This window comes from Hyaena hyaena, unplaced genomic scaffold (genome assembly GCF_003009895.1).
Source record: "Hyaena hyaena isolate Hyena2069 unplaced genomic scaffold, ASM300989v1 scaffold_1767, whole genome shotgun sequence".
NCBI lineage: Eukaryota > Metazoa > Chordata > Mammalia > Carnivora > Hyaenidae > Hyaena > Hyaena hyaena.
Window position 1 is genome coordinate 50323 of NW_024082402.1, and position 16651 is coordinate 66973.

Here is a 16651-nt window from a genome sequence, read left to right on the forward strand (position 1 = left end):
GAGCATACCTACCGACCCCTCTAATGAGGGCCAGCTGTTTGTTCTCCAGCACGGACCTGGAAAACAGCTGACTTCTATACTCACCTAGCCCAAGGTGCTTGTCACGTGACACCCTGGAGGCAGAAAAAAAGCTTACTCAGAAGTAAGTCTTTAAAATTAATTGTCTTGGGGTGCCTGGGTGGCTTAGTCGGTTAAGCATCCGACTTTCGCTTAGGTCTTGATCTCGCGGTTCGTGGGTTCGAGCCCCACGTCGGGCTCTGTGCTGACAGCCAGCTCAGAGCCTGGAGCCTGTTTCAGTCTGTGACTCCCTCCCTCTCTCTCTGGCCCTCCCCTGCTCATGCTGTCTCTCTCTCTCTCCTAGAAATAAATAAAAACATTTAAAAAATAAATAAAATAAAATTAATTGTCTTGTATCTGGACAGTAATCTCCACCAGGAAGGAATGTCTCAAGGGCACAGCAAGTGGGGGGAAACGGCATCACCTCTGGCTCAGGTGAGTCGGACTGTCCTAGGGAGAGCCTGTCTTCCTCAGCTCTGCTCCTGGCTAGAGACCTCCAGCCTGCCACTTCTCAAAAAGCTGCATCCCAGCACGTCTCACTCATTCTCCTGGGGAATCTGGCTAAGATGCAGACTCTGATCCAGCAGGTCTGGGCTGTGGCCTGAGCGTCTGCATTTCTAATAAGTTCCCAAGTACTCCCACTGCTGATGATCCCTTGACCCCACTTTAAGGAGTGAGGGACTTGAAGGAGCCTCTTCAAGGTTCTCATGACTGCCTGCATATTTGAATCACCTTGGGGACCATTCGAAAATACTAATGCCCAGGCCACCTGAACCAGGATCTCTGGGTTGGTGTGGTGGTGGTTGGTGGTGTGGTTGGTGATTGTCAAGTGCAGAACCAAGGCAGCCTAGTCATCATCCCACCTTGAGCTGAGAAACTCAATAGCTTGCAGTGAAACACTTCCGGACCATAAGTGATAACTCACCTTCCCCTGACGGCGCAGGGTTAACTCTAGCCCCAACCTTCCAAGTATAGCTTCCATAAGCACATGGTGCCTCCTCTTGTCTGAATGAACCTCTGTTCTTCCCACCACTCTGAGGCACTCTCACTGTGCTTTCCAGAACTCACTGCCTCTCATCAGTAAAATCCATTATATTCTACATGTAGGTGAAGAGGAACAAGGAACCATTTCTACACACAGCAGAAAGGCACCCACAGACCCGGCCATTGAAGGAATTGCTGTAAACTAAACAGCCACCCATCTCTTGTGCTTACTATCACATAATTTAAGTGATTGGTTAATTCATACAACAATCACATAAAGCAGTGAGTGCCAGTTACTGTTTCAAACACTCATCAAATATTAAGTTGTTCAATCCTTATACCAACTCTATTATACAGGTGCTATAATTATCTAAACTTTACAGATGAGGAAACTGAGGTGGCTTAGGTGACTTCTCCCAGACACACCTCTAGCAAGTGACTGTTATGGGCTGAATTGTGTCCCCCCCAAATTTATATATTGAGGTACCAACCCTCAGTACCTCAAAACATGACCTGATTTGAAAAGAGGATCTGTAGGGTGGGTCTTAATCCAATAGGACTGACGTCTTGATCTTTTTAAAAGGGAAATTTGAACAAAGACAGACAAACACACAGGAGAATGCCATGTGAAGATGAAAATAGAGACCTATAAGGCAAGGATGCCAAGATTGCCAGAAAATCCCCAGAAGTTAGGGGAGAGGTATGAACAGATTTTTGACCTCACAACCCTTGGAAGGAACCAAACCTACCAACACCTTCATCTCAGACTTCTTGCCTCTGGAACTGTGAGACAATAGATTTCTGTGGTCGAAGTCACCTGGTGTGTGGGTCTTTGTTACGGCAGCCCAAGGAGACTCATACAGTGACAGAGCCGGGATTTAAATGCAGGCGATCTGGTTCCAGGACCCAAGCTCTTACCACTCTGCATGGTGGCAGTGGGGGTGTTCTGTCCTGCAGAGACATCTCCATTCTTCATCTTTCTTCCTTTGCTCCCTTATCTTTCCCTCTTCCCTTTACTTTCTCCAGCTCTATCATTTCTGCTTTTAATTCTTTTTTTATAAACAAGACATTTAATATTTTCCCCGTCGAGATGCACTGTTTTTCCTACCATCACAATAATTTTCCCATTCTTCTTCCCATCCTTTTTTTTTACATGAATTATCTTTTTTTTTTTTACAAATAGTTTGTTGTCAAGTTGGTTTCCATATAACACCCAGTGCTCATCCCAACAAGTGCCCTCCTCCATGCCCATATCCCCCCCCCCCACATCCATCAGTCCTCAGTTTGTTTCTCAGCATTCAAGAGTCTCTCATGGTTTGCCTCCCTCCCTTTCCCCCACCATTTCCCCCCTTCTTCTCCCCCATGGTCCTCCGTTAAGTTCCTCCTAATCCTCCTATACGTGCAAACATATGGTATCTGTCCTTCTCTGCCTGACGTATTTCGCTCAGCATAACACCCTCAAGGTCCATCCATGTTGCTACACATGGCCAGATTTCATTCTTTCTCATTGCCGTGTAGTATTCCATGGTATAGATAAACCACATCTTTTTGATCCATTTGTCCGATGATGGACACTTAGGCTCTTTCCATGTTTTGGCTATTGTGGAGAGCGTTGCTATGAACATTGGGGTACATGTGCTCCTATGCCTCAGCATTTCTGTATCCCTTGGGTGAATTCCTAGCAGTGCTATTGCTGGCTCATAGGGGAGTTCTGTTGTTAATTTTTTGAGGAACCTCCACAGTTTTCCAGAGGGGGTGCACCAGTTTACATTCCCACCAACAGTGTAGGAGGGTACCCGTTTCTCCACATGAAACGATGCTCAGCATCCCTCCTCATCAGGGAAATAAAATCGAAACCACACTGAGATACCACCTCTGCTTTTAATTCTTGCCACCTGTGTTAGTTATCTATTGACTGTGCAACAAAATAGTGCAAACGAAGACTTCCAACAGCACACACGAGTTTGGGGCACAGCCTAGCTGGGTGCTGTGGTTCCAGGTTGCTCATGAGGTGCCATCTAGCTGCTGTCGGCTGGAGCTGGAACACCTCAGATCCTGGCGGGGACTGAGGGATCTGCTTTTAAGCTCACTCATGTGGTTGTAACAGGTTTGATGCCTCACAGACTGTTGGTTTGGGGACCTCTCTCCCAGCCATACCATGTGGGTCTCTTTACTGGACTGCCCATAACATGAGTGATCCATGAGAGAGGGCAAGTACCCAGGATGGAAACCAGTCTTGTTATAACCTAATCTTGGATATGATACCCCACTGCTTCTGCCATAGTCTATTCATTAGAAGCAAGGATTACCCAAGAGTGTGAGTGCCAGGATGTGGGGATCACTAGGGCCCTCTAGAAGGCTCCCTGCCATACCATCCTCCCTCTGGGAGCCCACTCACAACTGCTCAGTCACTCTTGCTGACCAGGAGATGGGGTGGGGCCTGGACTCAGATTTGGGGTACAAGTATGAGCAGTAAGGGAAAGCCAGTATGGGGACAGACTCATTTGGTGTTGGAAAGTGCCATGGTGTTCTCAAAGCAATATGCCTACAATTAATGTCTTTCAAGCCTTTTATTTGTTGTAAAAAATATATAGGACAACATACCAAAGCATTAGCAAACTGCCCTAAGAAGAAGCTTCCAGCTACAAGACACAGCATTTCCTACTTGTGCTAACAAGGAGCTTTTAATTCCTCAGAGGAAAAATGAGCTTTGGCCAAGCACCTCAAATCCACAGGCATACCCTATCTACCAAATGATGTCAACAAGTTCCTTTTTAAAGAACTCATGAGTTCTGATGCTCTACGTGGAGACAGGAAATGAAGTCGTGCCCTAAAGCAGCTGGTCCTCCTAGCTAAGATTAAACACATGCGCAGAGACTAGCTGAAAAGAGGTTTTCTCCTGGACCAGTTAAAAATGGATCCCTCTGGAGGAGCAGGAATAAGCTCCAGGCAAAAATCCACCCCTGGCTCAAGCAGGTGTGGCCCCTGCCTCTAGTGCCAACACACATGTGCAGAGGGGTTTCCAGTGTCTGAAGACAATTTTCATTCACTCCTCACACAGCCATAAGGTGAGTGGAAATGGCATACATCATTATTTCTGTTTTGTACACAAGGAAACTGAGTGTCAAAGCGAGGGAGTGACTTACTTGCACAAGGGCCAGAAAGAAGCTTGGGGTGCAGACCTGCTCTACACAGATCCGTCCAGTCTCTCTCTCCTTCAACTGAGCAAATTAGGAAAGGCAGTATTTAAGTGGAGGGTAATGGCTTTAGAAAAAAATATATAAGTAGTTTTCACTAAGGTGTCCTGGGCCAACAGTTAATATAATGCTTCCCTGAATGGGTCATGACTGGGCTGTTTCTTGGGTCCTTCCTGACCTCTCTTCGTTGGACTTCCATTCTTGCTTCTGGGGCCACCCACAAGCCCGGCACAATGAAGGCTGAAAACTTGCTTGTTTCCACTTGTCCCACCATCTTGGGTGAGGCCTTTTTTACTCAACAAAAATTTCCTGAGCACCTCCTGTGTGGTAGATGCCATTCTAGGCACTGAAGATATGGCAGTGAGCAACATACCCACAGACCTTGGCCCTCCCTGAGCACTATGCTTCCCCCCCACCCCCAGCCCCTTTCATTGCTGGTCTTGCCAACCCTTCAGTGTGTGCTGGAGCTGCAAGTGTGATCAGAGAGCTGGAGTGTGTGTCTGTCACTCAGTCTGGAGGAAGTAGCAAGTAAGCTTCTTACTCTGCAGAGACCGGGCTATGCCAAGCAAACTTTCCCAGGCAGGTGGGCTCCATGATTCCCTTGTAATGAATCCCACATAGATGCAGTGAGCCGGTGTGCATGGGAAATTCCTATCAAATCACCGGCTGGGATCAGGGAGCACCAGACATTACACGGCATCATAAGCCAACATATCCCCATGTTTCTCATGGTGCCCCATACCCTGCATTAAACATGAGGGAACATCAGATGGTTTGAGAGTTCAGGTGGAGCCCAAAGACTTTTTCATGGTCTCAGGCATGCCACTAACAAGCTGTATAATCTTGGGTGAATCATTCCAATCTTTGGCCTTCTGTGTCCTCAATTATACAGATGTATCCCAAAGGCACCTCAAGCTCTGAAACTCTTTGACACTCAGACACCTTTGAATCTTCATGTCATGATTCCACTGGATTCTGGTGTCTCTCTCTGGGTTTTTCTCTTTGCCTGGAAAAGGGTGTTACCATGTCAAGTGTACCCCATTTGCTTCCTGAAAGACCTGGAGAAGGATCTCAGATGAATCTGTGAATTTCAGGCTTTTCCAAACTTGGATCCCAGCCCAGAGGCAAGGAAGAGTGTGAGGTAGAATTGTTTCTAGGACTTATGAAACCCACATTTCCTGCCATTTCTTTCCAAGTCTGGTGTTAAACTAACAAGCTCAAATATGAATGTTAACAAAGATGACTCAGGCCTGGAGAATGTGGTAGCATGAAATGGCTTTAAATAATGGCAGCAAAAGAACTTTTCTGACCCATTTGTTGACAAAAGACAGCAAGGTATCATTAATCTAGTTCTGTGATCTCTAAGCAGTTTTGATTGTGCACCCTTGTGATAAAATGTTTTTGACCATGCAAGCACTCCAAATATATAAATATTTATATATTTGGAAATTAGAGGCATGTAGTATTATATGTACCTATGAACCTATAAAACTTACACAAAGGGAAAAATCAAAAAGGCAAAATCAAAGCAAAGAAACATTTTCAACAGAAGAAAGTGTTTCTTTGTCAGATCATATTGCATTTTTGTAATGCAATATGAAAACCTGACTTTAAGTCCAGTTTATCCAAATTCTTGGTTTCTAAGTATCGTTGTAACTGAAAAGTTGCAATTCAAAAATACACGGCTCTAAATGGGAGAGAATTACTGATGGGGTGGTTGTTATTGGGGACTTGGCAAAATCCAAATTGGAAATGTACATGATCCCAAGTAATGACAGTACAGTCAATCAGCATTGTAACCTTCTTGCCAATGACCCTAGAACCCCTCTAAGTCAGGTTACACAAACATCACTATAATCCAGGTGCAAAAAGTTCCCCAAAGACCTTACTTCTCTGTAAAATGATGGGTCAATGTTTATATTGTAACTTAAAAAAAGGTTTTTTTCATGTTTATTTATTTTGGAGAGAGAGACAGAGTGTGAGTGGGGAAGGGACAGAGAGAGATAGAGGGAGACACAGAATATAAAGCAGGCTCCAGGCTCTTAGCTGTCAGCACAGATCCCGTTGTGGGGCTCCAACCCACGAACTGTGAGATCAGGACCCAAGCCAAAGTCAGACACTTAACTAACCCAGGTGACCCTATATATTTTAACTTTTAATAAACACGTAAATCGTTTGAAAAGTCACAACTGAATAAAAATATGTACTAATGCCCATCTCTTGATTAAGATGCTCCAGGGAGCTTGGGGGTTCAGGGTATTTAGAACAGTGGTCCTCAAACCCTTGAAGAATATTGCCACTTTTCATGCAACTCTGCATACTAGCAAATGGAATTGGCTAAGAAAAGACACAATGCAAAATCTTACAAAAATGAATGTGTAGGGGTGCCTGGCTGGCTGGGTGGCTCATTCGGTTGAGCATCTGACTCTTGATTTCAGCTTAGGTCATGATCTCAGGGTTGTGGGATCGAGTCCCAAGTTGGACTCCAATCTAAGTGTGGAGCCTGCGTAAGATTCTCTCTCCCTGTCTCTCTTCCCCTCCCCCACTCATGCATGTGCTCGCTCACTCTCCCTTTCTCTCAAAAAAAAAGAGTATGTAAAGAAAAGGTGAAATATACATTCGATGAATTTTACCCAGTCTTAGAAAGAAATCCCGCCTTTTGTGACAACATGGAGGACATTATGCTAAGTGAAATGAGCTAGTTGCAGAAGGACAGATACCACAGGACTCTATCTATATGAGGTATCTAAAATAGACAAATTCACAAAAGCAGAAAACTTGGTCGTGGTTGTCAGGGCTTGGGGGAATAGCAAGTTATTCAATGAGTATAAACTTTAAGTCCAGCAAGATGAATATATTCTAGAGATGTGTTGTATAACATTGTGCTGTTAACAGTAGATCTTGTGCATCTTGGGGGTGCCTGGGTGGCTTAGTTGGCTGGGTGTCCAACTTCAGCTCAGGTCATGATCTCATGGTTCATGGGTTCAAGCCCCACGTCAGGTTCTGTGCAGACAGCCCAGAGCTGGGAGCCTACTTCAGATTCTGTGCCTCCCTCTCTCTCTGCCCCTCCCCTGCTCATGCTCCATCTCTCTCAGTCTCTCATAAATAGATGTTAAAAAAGATCTTAGGCACCTCAAAATGTGTTGAGAGTAGATCTCATACTAAGTGTTCTTATTAAAACAAAAATAAAATAATAAAATAAAACAAAACTAAAATAAGACCCTTTGGGTCCCCCCAAAGGGACCCAAGAAAACTCTGGGAGATGTTGAATGTCTGATCTTTGATTGTGGTGATAGTATCACAGGTATTCACAAAAGTCCAGACTCATCACATTGTACACACTCAAATGTGCCACTCTTTGTACATGAATTATACCCTAATAAAGCTGTAAAAAATGAATTTGTATTTTATGACTCAGAGGCACCCATGTCTATTAAGCAATATAAATACATGTAGGAGACCTGTTTAATCAATCTGGAGGCAAAGCTTGGAGGATATAGAAATTAAGCAATGCTTGCAACCAGTCTGCTATCCTTGACCATAGCCAAAACCCTTTGATCACATTTCTTGGGAGGGCAAGTACTTAGGAATAAATATCTAGACTTCTGAATGTTTGTCTTCAAAACTCAAACCTATTGCATTGTGACAAACCTTCTAACCGAAGGACCTTAGAGTAAAGCAGGCATTGTGCTGATTGATACGTGTGACCTAATGGAGCCAAAAGGAAAATGAAGAGAGAAAAGAGAGGGACAGAGATAAAGCACTTGCACAGAATAAGAACCATCTGTGCTAGAATTGAGTCACAAAGACGTCCCCTTGTGCAGTAGTTCTTAAAGTGAACTGGTCGCATGGAACACTGGGGCACCTTGTTGAGCTGCAGGCTATGATTCAACAGGACCAGGATGGACTGATCTTCTGCATTGCTAACAAGATCCCAAGAGATGCAGGTGCTACTGGTCAAGACTATACTGTGAATGACCAGTCCCTAGAATATATGTGTCTTTGACAGTCTTTCTTGAGTCTATCTAAATTTGCTGGGAGCAACCAACAGGTGGGAATCCTATAGAGGCTGGCCCAGGGCAGCTCTCTATGAAGCACAGAAGCTATAGGTAGTAACTCATTATCAGAAGGGTGGCTGCCCACACACGAGTAACAAGTCCTCAGAATTGCCTCCAGCCAAATTAGATGGCACTTTTGGGATAAACCCCTTTAAATTCCAATCCCATCCCCTCCAAAGTGAGAATGCAGCAGTAAAGCAAAGAAGGCACCTTGCTGCTTAGAAGGAACTCCAATGGAAGACCAGCCACACTTTAGGGAACAAGCAGTGGCTGAGTGGCTGAAGTTGAAGGCTAAAGGCGGATGAAGCCCTTGAGTGTCAGTGCACAACCCTTCCACTGCTACTCTTCATAGAAAGTCCTCTGTGACCTGAGCCACCAGTGTCACAGTCACAGGAGGAATAAGCTGGCTCTGGAGTGCAGAGCAGGACTGATTCCAGCACCCTGAACTTGAAGACTCAGGGGCCACAGGGGCAGCCATTTCTCTTTCAGGACCACATGGCTCTTCCCATTGTCTACTTTCCCAAGGGAAACTATCTTCTGATTCCACGGTGATACCCTAGCCCCCACACTACTGTGAAGTGACTGAAAACTTCTCTTGTCTTTAAAAGGAGACAGGATGAAAATGAATCTGTGCTCTGGGGAGGGGTGAGTTTCCCCTCTATAACAGTGAGAAAAGCTGTTAGACCTGGTTAAAGGGAATCGAAACACCCCACCCAAGGAAATGCGTGCAGTCCTCTTTTTCTCACAGAAAATGAGATGGTTTTGAAAAGTTTTAAAGTGACAGTGAATTAGCTTACAATGCTCTTGAAAACATCCACCCACAGATTCACACTTTGAGCAGACTTGCTGGTGAATCATTTTAGGAAGCCCCCAGATTAATTTCCCTACGGAGGGTGAGCTTCGGGAGTCCCTGGTTTCTCCTTACATAACCCCTATTTTGTTGAAAATGACAATAGCAGAGAGTGGATACGAATGAATGAGGGCCAGGGCCGCGACTCGTCTGCTCATCCTTCTATCTCCAGCACACACTGGGCAGCGCTGTACAGCTGTTTGTCGGAGGAGTTAATGAACCACCAAATCACGGGGCCAGTGAGTGGAACGTCTTCTGTGTCTCTTAGCAGGTCAGCCTCTGCCAATTCCATGTGCTGAATGAATGCGATCCCGTAATGTCGCTCACTCGGCTCACTCCCTGGAGCACACACGTTTGGGAGTGGCCCGTCTCTGCTGTCCTGGTTCATTTGCCCTTTGTCCTCACTCTGCTTTCCCTCTGGCCAGTCATTAGCCTGCTAGATTGAGGACCCTCTTAAGTACTGCCTGGACACTTGCTCTGCTCCCCTGCTTACAGAGGACAGGTAGGAGGAGCCTTGTCACAGATCTCTCACCAAGCATGTTATCACCAGCCTCATGTCTGTGTGAACCTGCTCATGAGGGTTGTGAGAGATGGGGTTCCCAAAAGGTAGAGCTTTGCCACATTTACCTTGAGACCCAACTGGGGTAGAGTTTAAAACCTTTCTTCTACTGCCTTATCCTGTTTTTCCGGGAAGAGGGGCTTTAAAACTTCAAAGGTATGGGTGCCTGTGTGGCTCAGTTGGTTAAGTGTCCGACTTCGGCTCAGGTCACGATCTCACTGTTCGTGGGTTTGCGCCCTGTGTCGGGCTCTGTGTTGACTGTTCAGAGCCTGAAGCCTACTTCAGACTCTGTGTCTCCCTCTCCCTCCCTCCCCTGCTGTCATTCTGTCTCTCTGTCTCTCAAAGTAAAAATACACATTAAAAAGAAAACTTGAAAACTCAACTTCTTCTTGGTTAAGAACCGAGCATCCCAGCCTGGCATAGAAGGGCAGAAATGACTTCTGGGAAATGTCCCAGTTGGAGTCACTAGGGACATGAGTCTACTAGCCTGCCCTGGACCTTGCCCAGTGTCAGCCAAAGTGTCATCTTAGGGTCAGCATAATGTCATCCCACCACTAGGATGGATGTTGACAAAGTATTCAGTTTTAACCATGCCTGGCCCACTAGTGATATTCATAACAGCTAGAAGGGGCTGTGTTCCAAGTCAATTTAATCAGAGACAGTTCCAGATGTTTCCTTACAGTTGGCCAACTGTGTGTATCTGATGCATTCAGGATGGCTAGAAAGATGCCAGGAACTTTGAGGACCTAACTAAGAATAGACATGGCTAGGCAGTGATTGCCAGAGGTTAGGTGGGGGGGAGGAATGAACAGGTGGAGCACAGAGGACTTTTTTCAGGGCGGTGAAAATGGTCTGTGTGATATCATAATGATGTCATAATGTATTTGTACACAGAGTGTACAACGCCAAGAGTGAAACCTAGTGTCCACTGTGGACTTTGGGGTGATGATAATGTGTCCATGTGGGATCACCAGTTGCCTCAAATGTTCCCCTCTATTGAGGGATGTTGGTAATGAGGGAGGCTGTGCATGTGTGGGGACAAGGGATGTGGGAGATCTCTGTACTTTCCTCTTAATTTTTCTGCGAACCTAAAACTTCTCTAGAAAATAAAGTCTTAGAGAATAAGCCTGATTTCCTCCCTCAAAGGTGGAAGGGTATGATGTGTTGGCAGGCAGAAAACTGGGTGAGGCATACTTGGGGGTAGTTGGGGAGCACCCTCCCCAGGTGCCTTGTGATTCTGAAGAGGTTCTCCTCTAAGAATGAGGTACAGGAAAAGAAAGCCATGAACCAGAACCTGGAGCCAGGAAGGGAGCAGGAAAGAAATGCTGTTGTTGGTTATGACAGAAACTCATCTCGGCCACTTGACCCCACCCTGTCATGCCTATCCCTTCCCTCCCCTCAGCTTGAGAATGTGATTTATCTCTGCTCTGGGCACACGGCACTGAACTGTATGTAGGCATGAAAACTCATCCTCTCTGTTTGATGCTATATTCATTCCGGAGCAGACCATAGTCAAGGTTGGGACTCCGTGTCTGCTTCCCTGTGGCCCAAACACCTGCCGGCCACATGGCCGCGCATGGGCAAGCCTGAAATAAGGACTCAGAGCTCTGTGGCCAGCAGTGTCCAAGGCAGGCTGCATTTCACTTAATTTCCATCTAGTGGTGACTTGCTCACTCCTGGTAGCTCTTCAGAATGAAGATGGGAGGCTTGAAGATCACTTTTCTCACTTGTCTGAATTTTTGCATTTTGCCTGAATCTTCTCATGGGCCTCACTCAGTGGTTCTGAGCCTGGCTGTGCATTGAAATCACTCGTGTGAGTCTTTGCTGGTTCTGTTGTAATTGGTCTGGGCTGTGACCTGTGCTGTCGGAATTCTCAAAGCTTCCTCAGATGATTCTAGTGTAAGGGAAAGTGGGACTCACTGGTGAAGCTGAAGCATTTCTGGGTCTGATAAGGATTAAATAGCCTGATCCTGAAACTTCTTACTGCCCTTGTCTGGTGTATACAAAGCAAGGGTGACTTGGAGAACAAAGATTCAACTAGGATGCTTCTGTCTGTGGCTTCTATAGGAATGTTTCTTGTCTTCTATGTTCTTTAAAAGCAAATCCATGAGGTGATCAATCCTGTCCCTTTTGAGCAAAGGATTTAAAACACTTTTGACCCAAATTCTATATCCCAAGTTATGGTGACATACAAAATAGGGAACACTCAGTTAAATTTGAGTTTCAGAAAACAATGCCATTGTGTTTGTTTGTTTGTTTGTTTGTCTAAGGGTATCTTCTGCAATGTCCAGGATTTGCCTACACTAAGGAATTAAATTCCACTGGGCATCCTGTACTTTTACTTGATAAATCTGGTGACTGTAATAGATACGTTAATCAGAACTTTTTGTTATGGATGACAATACCTAACTCTAAGTAATTCAAGCAAAAAAATTAAAAGCCAGTAATGGATTTATATAACTAAAAAGTCCATGTGTTTGGGCTGTATTCAGATGTATCCAGAGACCTCTCTCCATATTTCTTTGCTCTTCTTTTCTCCATCTAGCTCTTTCTAAAGAGAAGGAAAGAAGGCCCCCTAATGGCTTATGATCCCACTGGCAGAAAGTCTCTGTGAGAACTTCAGAAACAAAGAAGGCAGATTATTCCGATTTGAACCACAGGTCTGTCAGTGAATCACTGCAGCCAAGGAAGGTGAATACTCACTTTGCTCCAGTGCTTACCACATGCCCACCCTTAGGACCAGAGCGTGGTCACTCCCCACCCAAATCACAGGGGCTGCTCCGCTTTACAATAGACAGGGTATGGGGAGTTTTCCAAGGGAAAGAATTTTGAACAAACATATGTGTACTCCATTCAAAGAGGAAATGTATTTCTTGCCTATCCCCAAAATGTGAGCTTTACTACCTAAAGAACGGAGAATGTAAATTATTTAGGATGGCTGTGAGGTCAGAGAGGAGGCAATTCCCTACTAATGGTCTCTAAATGAACTGCACAGGTGCTCAGTAGATCTAAAGTGAGAGTACATAACACCTGGTCTCAGGCTCTGCTGTCCAGGAAGGACTCATACATGGAGAAGAAATGATGACAGTCCCTAGTATATCATTTAAGGGGCTAGAGAGACAGTGCTGTGCTCAAAGGAAGCCTTCTTTGAGGCTCTGTGTACCTCTCCAACTGTGAAAGTGGGAGAAACGTCTAGATCTTCTGTGGTTGAAAATAGTGGCTTCTGATGCCTGAATGACTCATATTTGCTCTTGACCCAGTCTGCTCCCAGTAACGTCACCAAGGTGACACCTGAAAATTCACTGACTCCAGGGGCAGATGGGTGGTTATGCTTCTGAGAGAGCAAGAGATATATAGGAGTGGCCACATTCTTCTTCGTGCTGTGAAGTTTCTGCTCGTGTGTCTCATGTTTGAATACTTGACTATTGCACCACAGCATAAGCTTCTTGCAGGTAGGAATTCTTGATTCTTTCATGGAGTTCACAATGGGGCTTAGTGGAATGTTTTAAGTTACTAGAACAATGGGGAAGAGTCTCCTTTATCCCCTTGTCCCCAGCTCTTGTAAATCAGCATTCCTATTTAACATACCTCTCCACAAGAGGTGCATCTAAGAATCAACTTTTAAAAATGAAATCGCCTATCACATATTGCAAGAAATTCTGATTGAGAAGATTGAGATGTAGGGTTGGATTGGAATGTATATTTTGGTTTTTGAAGAGCTCCACCAGTAATTCTGATAAACTCTCTTCTTGCCACAAACCACTTTCAGATGAAAATAGTTTGAGCTTGATTCTCTTCAATTGCTTGGAATATCAGAACTAAATCTAGAACAACAATTCCTGTGGTTTGATTTCAACACATCCTCACACTATGGTCTACCACAGTTGTGATGGAAATAATTTGAAAGAAATGTGAGCCAACCTAAAGTTGCATGCTGCTAACCAACTCTAGTTTTATATTTAGAGTTACTTTCATGAAAACACGAGAAAAGATTTCTAGAAAAAAAAATTCCTTAATGAGGGGAGGTCGTTCCTCTTAGGTTGGCTGAAGTATCGTTCTGACACAGCTTGGTGGTGGAATTCCCCTCTCTTTCTCTCCTAACTCTTGGAAAACATGTGACAGTAATCCCCATGATTATCTTGGGGTAGATCTGCCATCGGCAACATGGATATTAAATATGGTGATGAACGAATGCAATCATTGTTTTATCTCACATTACAATAAATAAGACTCTGATTCTGCCCAAAAAAGCCAAAAGTAACGGGGAGCTGAGAAGCATAGAGCCAAGTGATAGCAGTATGGGATCGTCAGGCTGGTAAAATAGGAAAGGACAAGTGAGAGCTTGGAGAGAATCCCACAACCAGAGTCTCTGACTGTGATGTAGATGCCACCTGCTTAACTCTAGTGTCCCAATGACCAGCAACTATAGAAGCTTTCCTATACATGGGTCTCTTGTATGCCCATCCCACTAAACTTCAGGTAAATCCCTCTTCTCAAGAGCCAATGGAAAAATAACAAAACTCTATGACTATATTGTATAGATCCTCTGATGGCCCAGTCCTTAAGTCTTAAAAAAAAACAAATCAAAACCATTCCCAGGAGCACCTGGGTGGCTCAGTCGGTTAAGCATCCAACTTCAGCTCAGGTCATGATCTCATGGTTCAGTTTGTGAGTTTGAGCCTAACGTCAGGCTCTGTGCTGACAGCTCAGAGCCTGGAGCCTGCTTCAGATTCTGTGTCTCCCTCTCTCTCTCTCTGCCCCTCCCTTGTTTGTGGTCTGTCTGTCTGTCTTTCAAAATTAAACATTAAAAACAATTCACAAAAAAAAAAAAAAAACAATTCACAAAGGGACCTCCTCTACCCCAGCTCTTCACAACCTCCCCCCGCCTCAAACGAAAGCAGTATTTTCCAAAGTTTCCACATTTCAAGTTTATATATGAGGATATTAACATCCAACCAAATATGTATTCAGATTCCTATTTTAACTGAAATGATAATGATTTATAATTTTAAAAATCTCCATTGAGTTCCTTCTCTAGAACTGGAAAATTTTCCAGTGAAATATGACTATATACTTCCCTATGGCCTTCAATGGGATCTCAACTCACTTTCTAAAGAGACATTCACAGGCCTAAAATTTGTCTGAAAATATATATACCTTGAACACCACTGAAATTCTTCTTATTCTACATCATAATATATGTGGGATTATTTTAATGTAAAATAAAAATTTTAACTACTTGTTGGGAAAATTGAATTAAACATAAGGATACCATATAGCCCTATGTTAGGATTATAAAAATTTTAGATCACAGACTCAGACAAATATATAATTAAGATTTTTCACTGCCTTATACGTTATGAAAAGTAATTACTAAGAAAGTTGCTCAGGATATTGCTGAAGAGTTGGTCTTGTATAATATTTGGGTCATTTTGGATATAGATTTCCTGAGACCATTAAGTTGAATGGTAGACTGAAAGAGTTCTTGATCTAATATATCTTAAACCATCTTGCAACGTCTTGAGCAAGAACATTTTCTGCCAGCCTAAATGTGAGACAGGAAACCATCAAAATCCTAGAGAACACTGGCAGCAACCTCTTTGACCTCAGCCAGAGCAATTTCTTACTAGACATGTCACCAAGGGCAAGGGAAACAAATGCAAATATGGACTATTGGGACTTCATCAAGATAAAAAGCTTCTGCACAGTGAAGGAAACTAAAACTAAAACTAAACTAAACTAAAACAAAACTAAAAGGCAGCCTACAGAATGGGAGAAGATATTCTCAAATGACATATCCGATTAAGGGTTAGTATCCAAAATCTATAAAGAACTTATCAAACTCTACACCCAAAAAACAAACAAGCTAGTTAAGAAATGGGATGACTAGAAGATGTCCAAATGGCCAATAGGCACATAAAACGATGTTCCACATCACTCATCATCAGAGTTACAAATCAAAAGCACGATGAGATACCACCTCACAGCTGTTAGAATGGCTAAAATTAACAACACAAGAAACAATGGGTGTTGGCAAAGATGTGGAGAAAGGGGTACCCTCTTTCACTGTTGGTGGGAATGCAAACTGGTGCAGCCACTCTGGAGAATAGTATAGAGGTTCTTCAAGAAACTAAAAATAGAACTACCCTATAATCCATAATCCATCAATTGCACTATTAGATATTTACCCAAAGGATACAAAAATACAGATTCAAAGGGGTACATGAACCCCAATACTTATAGCAGTATAATCAACAATAGCCAAACTATGGAGAGAGCCTAAATTTCCTATTACTCAGCCATCAAATGATACCTTGCCATTTGCAACAATGCAGATGGAATTAGTGTATATGGATACAACTAAGCAAAATAAGTCAGAAAGACAAACACCATACAATTTCACCCATGTGTGAAATTTAAGAAACAAAACATAAACATATCGGAAGGGGGTAAGAGAAGACAGGGAAACAGACCACAAGAGACTCTTAATGATAGAGAACAAACTATGGGTTGATAAAGGGAGGACAGTGGGAGATGGGCTAGATGCATAATGGTTACTAAGAAGGACACTTTTTTTTTTTTTTTTTTTTACAAATAGTTTATTGTCAAGTTGGTTTCCATATAACACCCAGTGCTCATCCCCACAAGTGCCCTCCTCCACGCCCATCTCCCCCTCCCCCCCTCATCCATCAGTCCTCAGTTTGTTCTCAGTATTCAAGAGTCTTTCATGGTTTGCCTCTCTCCCTCTCCCCCACTATTTCCCCCCTTAAGAAGGACACTTGTGATGAGAGATGGCTGTTGTCTGTAAATGATGAATCACTGAATTCTACTCCTGAAACCATATTGCACTGTATGTTAATTAAAATTTAAATTAAAAAAATTTTTCTGCGTTTGGGGACTTGAGTCCCCTCATACACCTCCCAAGATGTCCCCCATTTCTTAAGCC